The 9,983-nt window shown below is 35.9% G+C and overlaps 1 pseudogene; it reads right to left on the bottom strand.

Annotated features, from left to right (window-relative positions):
* Positions 1-1,464: 1,464 nt before the first annotated feature.
* On the bottom strand, positions 1,465-1,548 carry LOC122479321 (annotated as a pseudogene).
* Between the last annotated feature and the right edge of the window lie 8,435 nt (positions 1,549-9,983).

A 9,983-nucleotide genomic window follows, 5' to 3' on the forward strand; every position in this document is an offset into this window, starting at 1 on the left:
TAAAAAAATGTTAAGATCCTACCATGCATATTTTCAGATCACAATGCTCTGAAACTTGAAATCAACCACAAGAAAAAATTTGGAAAACCCTCAAATATATGGAGGTTAAAAAATATCCTACTAAAGAATGAATGTGTTAAAGAGGAAATTAAAGAAGAAATTTAAAAATACATGGAAGCAAGTAAAAATGACAATACAATAGTCCAAACAAACCCTTTGGGATGCAGCAAAGGTGGTCCTAAGAGGAAAGTACTTTGCAATTCAGGCCTATCTTAAGAACCCCGAAAGTTTCCAAATGTGCAACCTAAACATACACCTAAAAGATCTAGAAAAAGAAGAGCAAACTAAAGCCTAAAGCCAGCAGAATAATGGGAATAATAAAGATTAGAGCAAAAATAAATGATATAGAAACAAGGAAACAAACAAAACAGTAGAATAGACAAAATAAACTAAAAGATGTTTTGTTTAAAGAATAAACAAAATTGATAACCCCTAGCCAGACCCCTCAAAAGAAAAGATAGAGAACTCAAATAGATAAAATAATGAACAGAAGAGGAGAGATCACAAAAACCATGAGATAGGAATAAACCTAACCAAAGAGGTAAAAGATCCATACTCTGAAAACTGTCCAAAGCTTATGAAAGAACATGAAGATGGCACAAAGAAATGGAGAAGCATTTATGCTCATGGATTAGAAGAACACTGTTAAAATGACCATACTACTCAAAGCAATCTACACATTCAGTGCAGTCCCTATCCAAATAACACCAGTATTCTTCACAGAGCTAGAACCAACAATCCTAAAATTTGTATGGACCCAGAAAAGATCCAAATAGCCAAGGTAATGTTGAAAAAGAAAATCAAATCTGGGGGTGTCACAATTCAGGACTCAAGCTATATTACAAAGTTGTACTCATCAAGACAGTATGGTCCTGGCACAAAAACAGACATATAGATCTGTGGAACAGAATAGAGAACCCAGAAATGTACCCACAAATGTATGGCCAACGAATCTTTATCAAAGAAGGAAACAATACCCAATGGAAAAAAGAAAGTCTCTTCAGCAAATGGTGCTGGGAAAAATGGACACAACTTGCAGAAGAATGAACCTGGACAACTTTCTTACACCGTACACAAAAATAAACCCAAAATAGATGAAAGACCTAAATGTGAGACAAGAAACCGTCAAACTCCTAGAGGGGAAAACAGGTAGCAACATTTTTGACCTCTGTCACAGAAACTTCTTACTAGACGTATCTCCAGAGACAAGGGAAACAAAAACAAAAATGAATTATTGGGACCTTATCAAGATAAAAAGCTTCTGCACAGCAAAAGAAACAATCAACAAAACTAAAAGGCAACTGAAGGGATGGGAGAAGATGTTTTCAAATGACATATCTGATAAAGGGTTAGTGTCTAAAATCTATAAAGAAGTTACCAAACTCAACACCCAAAAAACAAATAACCCAGTTAATAAATGGTTAAAAGACATGAATAGACACGTTTCTAGTAACAAACTATAGAAATGACCCCTGAAAGTATAGTCTTTGACACTTTTCTACAGAATACATCCAGATGGCTAACAGACACATGAAAATTTGTTCACCATCATTCATCATCAGGGATATACAAATTAAAACTACAATGACATACCTTCTACCTCACACCTGTCAGAAAGGCTAAAATGAACAATACAGGAAACAACAGATGTTGGTGCGGATATGAAGAAAGGCGAACAGTGATGCACTGTTGGTGGGAATGCAAACTGGTGCAGCCACTCTAGAAAACAGTATGGAGGTTCCTCAAAAAATTAAAAATAGAATTACCCTACACCTCAGCAATTGCATTGCTAGGTTTTTTTCAAAGGGTACAAAAATGCAGATTCAAAGGGGCACATGCACTGCACTCTTGTGTAAAGGAAGAAATCTAAGATTGATGATATTCCAGCAGCAGCTAAATGTCAAACATAGTTCCCAAACATGAAAGCAGGATTTACCTATTTTAACAATTGGTTTGCTCTGTGTGTCTTGAAAGTACATACATTCTATTCATATTTGAGATAGCTGGGACTAAAATAAAAGTTAAAATGGATACTAAAATGTGTTAATAGAAGTAACAACAGCAATCCAGCAGTTTACAGTAGTAACTGTCAAAATAATAATAATAATAATAATAATAATAAGGGCAAGTCTATCATTACAGGCCAGGGTTTAACACATAGTTTTTTTAGTGTTTTCTAAATGTAAATTTGCAGATCTCACACCGTAGACCTTTCTCAAGATTACAATTTCATAAGGAAATTATTCTGGTGAAATAATAACTATTATAATAATTAATTGATTGCTTAATATGAGCAAGAGACCAAGTTAAGTATAAATGTATCATTATTTCACTTACTTCTCACAATAATCTTGTAAGATAAGAGGCTTACTTTCCTTATTTTAGAGGATAAAAAAGGTAAAATTTAGAAAGAATGAGTTTTGGCAAAATCAGAGAGAAATTGTGGAGCAGGAGTCAGAGCCCAAGTCTGAAGAACCAAAGGCCCTAGATTTCACTATCTTCAGATTTTTGTTTTATAAAAGACAGGATTTCTCATGTTCTCATCAGATATACCCAAGACTTCTTAGTTTCTAGGAAAAAAAGACAGATTACCAGCAGGTCTGGCTTCACATCTACTTATCTCTTTTTCTCCAACAACTGTGACTGATTACCCAAAGCTTGCTGATGCATAATATCCTTTCCAACAAAGTGTTTCTCCCATATTTGGAAGTAATATTTCAAATACAAACACAGATGGTTCAATTTATTAAGTGCTAGCTATTTGGCATGTGTGTAGATTGTAATTTTATCATTTAAGTAGGTGAGTATCAGTACCCTTTTTCAATAGAAAAGTGAAAAAACAAGACTCATTTGTATTCTGCTGCCCAAGATTACATAGCCTCATTCAACATTATTTAAAAATAGTCTTGAAGGTCCATCTAGCTCTGGGCTAGTTTGTAAAATTTCATTTTCTGCACAAGAGGCCTTGTTTCCTGTTCCCTTGGAAGGATGTAGGCAATCAGTCTATAGGCTTTTCCTCTTTCCTCTCAGCCGTGTTTCTTCTCTTTCACTAATAGTCCTCAAATACTTCACACACAGGGGGACCTGGTGGCTCAGTCGGTTAAGCATCTGACTGGGTAATGATCTCACAGTTCGTGAGTTTGAGCCCCACATCTTTCTCCGTGCTGACAGTATGGAGCCAGCTTGGGATTCTCTCTCTCCTCTCTCTGCCCTGCTGTGTCTCCCTCTCAAAATGAATAAATAAACTTTAAAAAAATTCACACATAGGCAAAATTGAAATATGTAAGATGTTTTTCTTCATATAAAAAAACATTTAGTTGGAAAAAAATACATATAGTTGTAGTTGAAGAGTATGTGGACCTAGAAATCCAACCTGGTTCAGGAAAGAAAAGTAATGGTGAATTTCTCTGAGGACTCGTCTCACAACCATCCTGTATTCTTCTTTGGGGATACACAGCAGCAGAAGCACTGTTGTGCTTTACTTTGCTTTTTAAACAATTTCAAATGCATTGAAATTGAAAACGATAAATTTAAACTCACATAATAACAAGTAGGGTTGTTTCATATCATTGAGTTTTAATGGTATTAAAATAACTGTTTAGGTTGACAATGCCCTTGACAAAGTACAAGAGTAATTTTGACATAAGGACACATTGATAATGACTCATTCTATCAGTTAAGTCTATAATTTCTCTTGATCACCAATGGGCAGTTCATTAAATTAAATGATGCTGTAGAAAAATGAAGCTGTTGATAAGATGAAATGTTCTAAAACAGCATCTTGGTCTAATATTTTCAGTGCAAAGTTCTTATTTTTGTGTATAAATAACCCAAGAACTCCAAGAGGGGGAATATAATCTTTACCTCCATTATTTGGATACTGATTTTATATAAGACTCATTATATAAATCATTGTTTCACTATATGCTAACTAACTTGTATGTAAATTTAAAAAAATAAAAATAAGAATCATGATATAGAGGTTTAAATTAAAAAAAAGAAAAAAAAGATTCATTCAGCAATTGAAATTTAATTTTTCATGTGTATATTGAGTGATATTGCTAAAGGAATGTTTATTTTCTGTGTAAATTAAATACCTGCCTATCCAAATTAGCTTTTTTTTTTAATTTTGACCAGGAGTTTAATCCAATATCCTCCTTCCTATTAAACAAAGTGTGAGGGCAACTCACTCTTTTTTTTTTTTCCTTGTTTCTTTTTATTTCCATTATATTAGACAACACAAAAATATTTTACAAAAACTTGTGTCATTTGGTACTTGGAAGTGCTTTCTCTCTACTTCTCGTGGATGTGCTGTAAATGTCTCTTGATGAAAGAAATGTTCTCTATTTCTGTGCCATTAAATTTGGTCACCACTAGTCACCATGTGGCTTTTCAGCACCTAAAAGATAGCGAGTACAACTAAGGGAAAAATAGTCACATGTGGCTAGTGGCTACTGTATTAGAAAATGCAGGTATGGGGGCTCCTGGGTGGCTCAGTATGTTAAGCATCCAACTTTGGCTCAGGTCATGATCTCTCAGTCAGTGAGTTTGGGACCACATCCGGGTCTGTGCTGAAGACTTGGGGCCTGGATCCTGCTTGGGATTCTGTGTTTCCTCTCTCTCTCTGCCCCTCTCCTGCATGCACTCTGTCTCTCTCTCAAAAATAAATAAACATTAAAAAAAAGAAAGAAAATGCAGATATGGACTACAATAAATATACTTTTGACATATATACATATGCTTTATTTACTTCCTTTATGCCCTGAATTATATGTACATGTATATGTACATACATGTTTGAGTGTGTGTATACATACGTGTGTGTGTGTGTGTGTGTGTGTGTAACCTTGTTTTTTGACTGCTTTCTCTCCATCCTCCAGTATGTCCAGCAATGACTCCAAACTCCTGGTACTGAAATTTACATACCGTATTATACCAGAGTGGATCTGTATGATTAATGGCATATGGTAGAAGTTATGATGGTCTATCAGTTCTCAGATTGATTTAGACTGTGACTTCCATCTTGAGCTCTTTCTCTCTCCTTCTCTCTGTCTCTCTCTCTCTCTCTGTATCTCTCTCTCTAACCAGTTGTGAGGAACTGAGACATACCAACTATATTAGATATGAGCTTAGAGATGTCCACCTCCGCCCCAGTGTAGTCTGGAGTCGGCTGCGACCAGGCTGACAGCATGATCACAACCTCCTGAGAGACCCAGACCACAAGCCAGAGTCACCCAGCTAAGCAGCTTCCATATTTCCAACTCTCAGAAACTGCGAGACAATAAATGTTTATTGTTTTGAACTGTCAGATTTGGGCACAATTTGTTCGAAGCATAGATAAATACAGCAAGCAACCTGTTAATCTATGTATATTTATTTGGCAACTGTGTTTAATGGATTACTTTTTAATTCTAATATCTTTTATAAGTAATTGCTTTGTATCCTCTAGATAGGCAAATATTTAGTCTTTTAAAAAGGACATCCCCCCACGATACTTATTATTCTTATTCCGTTTTCTTATTATATGTTTCAAGTAAGAACCAATGAATACAGTTAAATAATAGTGAGGACCCTAACAATCCTTTACCTATTACAAATTTCATCATAATTCCTCTAATGTGCCATTATTAAATAAAGTACTAACTGTTGGTATGATAAAACTAGTTTTGTTGTGCTAAATCCAATACCCAATGTAATAAATATATCAAAAATGAATTTGTAATGTTATCAAACATTTTGGCATTCATTAAGATAATGGTTATTTTTAATCCTTTCATTTGTTACATTGAAAGAGCTATGAGACATCTTATGTTGTTGGAAAAAATAATTAAGTTTGTTTCTTGGCAACACAAATACTTGAGTATTTTCTCTTTAAATCAATGGAAGACTATTTTAATTCAGAAGTTATTATTATCACATAATGAAATGATATCAATATTATTTCTAAATATTGAAATAATATTACTTCTAAGCAATATTACTTCTAAAACATCCTGAACCAGTATAATGCTTAGCAGGTGGTATTTTTTGTTTTTGTTTTTGTCTTTGTGGTCTACACAAATAAATTCCATTCTCCCTATAATTAAGGACAATGTTTTCTATTCTCTCATGCACATATTCTTGTTAAAGCATCAATCACGGTGTTACACTTATACAACATTTCAATAAATGCTTGGACCAGGGAACAGGTTATTGAGGAGCTGGACTGCTACTCAAGGAGCTGGTTTTTAGGTCCTTCAATTTCACAGTATAGTGGAGAGTATTTTCCATATTGACCATTTAGTTCCATTGTAGATTTTAGACTGCATCATCGGGCAACCATGGATTCAGAATCATAAGTCAACATTTCAAAATTTTCTTAAAATTTGTTCCTTGGGAAATAAGTTTGTTTGCTTATGTGTTTATATTTGAATACAGTAGGCACACAATGTTAAATTAGTTCCAGGTACACAACAGAGTGATCCAAAACTTCAATGTCACGTTAAGTAGTATTTCTTTTTTTTTTCTAATTTTTTTAACGTTTATTTATTTTTTGAGAGAGAGAGACAGAGACAGAGACAGAGTGTGAGCGGGGGAGGGGCAGAGAAAGAGGGAGACACAGAATCTGAAGCCCGCTCCAGGCTCAGAGCTGTCAGCACAGAGCCCGATGAGGGGCTCAAATTCCCGGAAATGCTATATCATGACCTGAGCCGAAGTCAGATGCTTAACTGACTGAGTCACCCAGCCTTTAACTAACTTAAAGCCTCTACATTAAGTAGTATCTCTAAGCAGTTTCACAGGTAAGTTTAAGACAGAGGCCAATAAAAGAGTAAAAAGATTGCCATTTTACTATCACGGAAAAGAAAAAACAAGTTCCTATAAACTAATAAATGAATGTCTTTCTCCAAAGCATACTGTATTGAATTAATAATAATAAATGTAGTGGTTCTATAAAATGGGGTAAGAGTTAAACCTGCTCACTAACTCATGCATTTTAGGAAAAGGAGTTTTCCATCTCCCCTGGTCATTACTTTCCTCATCATGTATTCTTTCTATACTTTCATCAGAGACTCCCTTGTGTTCAGCCTTTGGCAGTGGCTGGAGTGCTTGTGTTCATAGGCCATGGATTGTGCTTCTTTCTGCATTTCCACTTTGTTACATGAGCCATGTGAGACAAATATGCAGGTATTGGAGATTAGAAACTATGGTTGCCCAAATCATGCCTATCTACACCATCGACAGAGTTCATTGTGTAGGTGGTGACTGCCATTGAAACAGACATGTAATAAAACATATCTCTGTCAACCAACTTAAAATTAGCAGAGTCAGCCATTTTGAATGAATAGTTTCCTGAGAAGTATGATAGCCATGCAGAGTAAGAACCTGATGCATATAACTCAGGTTGTAAGAGTTTTCCGCAAATATTAGTAAATTGATACTCATTTCTTGACAATTACTAAGTGTTAATGCCATTTCTTTTTTTATCTATGAAATTTATTGTCAAATTGGTTTCCAAACAACACCCAGTGCTCATCCCAACAGGTGCCCTCCTCAATACCCATCACCCACCCTCCCCTCCCTCCCACCCCCCATCAACCCTCAGTTTGTTCTCAGTTTTTTGAGAGTCTCTAATGGTTTGGCTCCCTCCCTAACTCTTTTTTTCTCTTTCCACTCCCCCATGGTCTTCTGTTAAGTTTTTCCAGGATCCACATAAGTAATATTTTGACATTATATTCTATTTAGGATAGAATCCCTTCACAAATAGAGACATTATTAAACTTCCAGGTAGGGAGTGAACTCTAAATATAGTTACTGGCTCCTGGTGAGTTCCAAGCTTACATTTTTGGTGTTATAGTCAGCTCAAAATATCACATTCTGTGACATTCCAGACAATTCAGAAGGCAGTTATATTCATGCTTCTCGGGGTGCCTGGGTGGCTCAGTTGGTTGAGCGTCTGACTTCTGCTCAGGTCATGATCTCGCGCTTCGTGAGTTCGAGCCCCGTGTCAGGCTCTGTGCTGACAGCTCAGAACCTGGAGCCTGCTTCAGATTCTGTGTCTCTCTCTCTGACCCTCCCCCATTCATGTTCTGTCTCTCTCTGTCTCAAAAATAAATCAACGTTAAAAAAATATATGTATTCGTGCTTCTTTTCTAATTAATGCAAAGTATTTTTATTTTTCATTTGTTGATGATTTAATAATAATTTCAAAAATGCAAGTCTTAATCCTGTCAAATCTTTATCCTCTTCTTCAAATTGTCGAAGTTTGTTTCCTTATAATTTTGATGCAAGGCACAGTTTTAATGAGTTAGTGTTGGTTCACAACTATTTCTCATATAAGGAAAAAAAATAAAAGCTTCATTCAATCAACCAAACAGCAATTTTTATAAAAACGTAGAAAGAGATGGGGATGGGGGAGAGTGAGAAGGTAAGAGAAACTCTGCATTTATGTGTGGAATATAATAAACCTATGTGATGGAAACTTTATGTGTCAACTCGACCTGGCCACTGGGGTGCCCAGACATGTGAGTAAACACTATTATGAATGTGTGTCTATGAGAGATTTTATGGATGAACTTAACATTTGAATCCGTAGACTGAGGAAAGGCTGGCTGTCACCCAATCAATTGAAGACCCAAATGGAACAAAAAGCCTAAGAGGCAGCTTCCCTGATCTGATGGCTTTGAACTTGGATATCTGTCTCTGCTGGCCTTCAGAGTCAGACTGGAACATTGGCTTACCTTGAGTCTTGAACCTGCCAGCTTTGAGATGGTGACTTACACCATGGGCTCTCCTGGTTCTCAGATCTTCAGACTCAGACTGAAACTATATCTCACCTCTCCCAGGTCTCCAACTTGCTGACTGCAGATATTAGGACTTCTCAGCTTCCATATCATTTGAGTCAATTATAAGATATATAGGATAAGTAGGAACATAGGAAATATAGGTTCTGTCCCTCTGGAGAACCCTCACTAATACAACTTATTTAAATTAATGAAATGTCACTTTATACACACACTTTGATGTGAAATGGTAGAAAATATATTTTGCTTTAGTAGTTTTTTCTTAAAATGGTCCACCCTAAACACAGCCATAAATGATTTTCATTACATATGATACTAGTGTGAATTGCTATTCAAATATGCTTGGGAATATTTTAAGAACATGTCTAGGCTTCATTAACAATGGGTCAACTTTGGGACACCTGGGTGGCTCAGTCGGTTAAGTGTCTGACTCGATTTCGGCTCAGGTCATCATCTCAAAGTTTGTGGGATCGAGCACCATGTCAAGCCCCACATTGAGCCTGGCGTTAGGCTCTGTGCTGAGTGTGGAGCTTGATTAAGGTTCTCTCTCTCCCTCTCTCCCACTCACGTGTGTTCTCTCTCTCTCAAAATAAACTTAAAAAAAAAAGAGGAAACATACTTAGATAAAATGTTACAAAAATAAATAATGGGTCAACTTTATTACTTTACCATCCTTCCCATCCTACATAAAACTCCTGTTGAGAAAATGCTGCAGACAAATTTTGTTCACAGTATGAATTACTCCACAACACTTAAAATATAAGAAATGTTCACATCCTAGTCAACATCTGTTTTTTTCTGAGTTGGGTCTGGAGAAACGGGAACCTCTTGCACTGTTGGTGGGAATGCAAACTATTGCAGCCACTCTGGAAAACAGTGTAGAAGTTCCTCAAAAAAATTAAAAATAGAATTACCCTACAACCTAGCAATAGCACTACAAGCAATTTATCCAAAGGATACGGGAGTGCTGATTCACAGGTGCACATGTATCTCAATTTTTATAGCAGCACTACCTACAATAGCCAAATTATGTTTTCACGTGTCTGTTAGCCATTTTTGGATGTCTTCCTTGGGAAGTGTCTATTCATGTCTTCTGTTCATTTCTTTACTAGATTATCTGTTTTTTGGGTGTTGAGTTTTGTA

This window comes from Prionailurus bengalensis, chromosome B1 (genome assembly GCF_016509475.1).
Source record: "Prionailurus bengalensis isolate Pbe53 chromosome B1, Fcat_Pben_1.1_paternal_pri, whole genome shotgun sequence".
Classification (NCBI taxonomy): domain Eukaryota; kingdom Metazoa; phylum Chordata; class Mammalia; order Carnivora; family Felidae; genus Prionailurus; species Prionailurus bengalensis.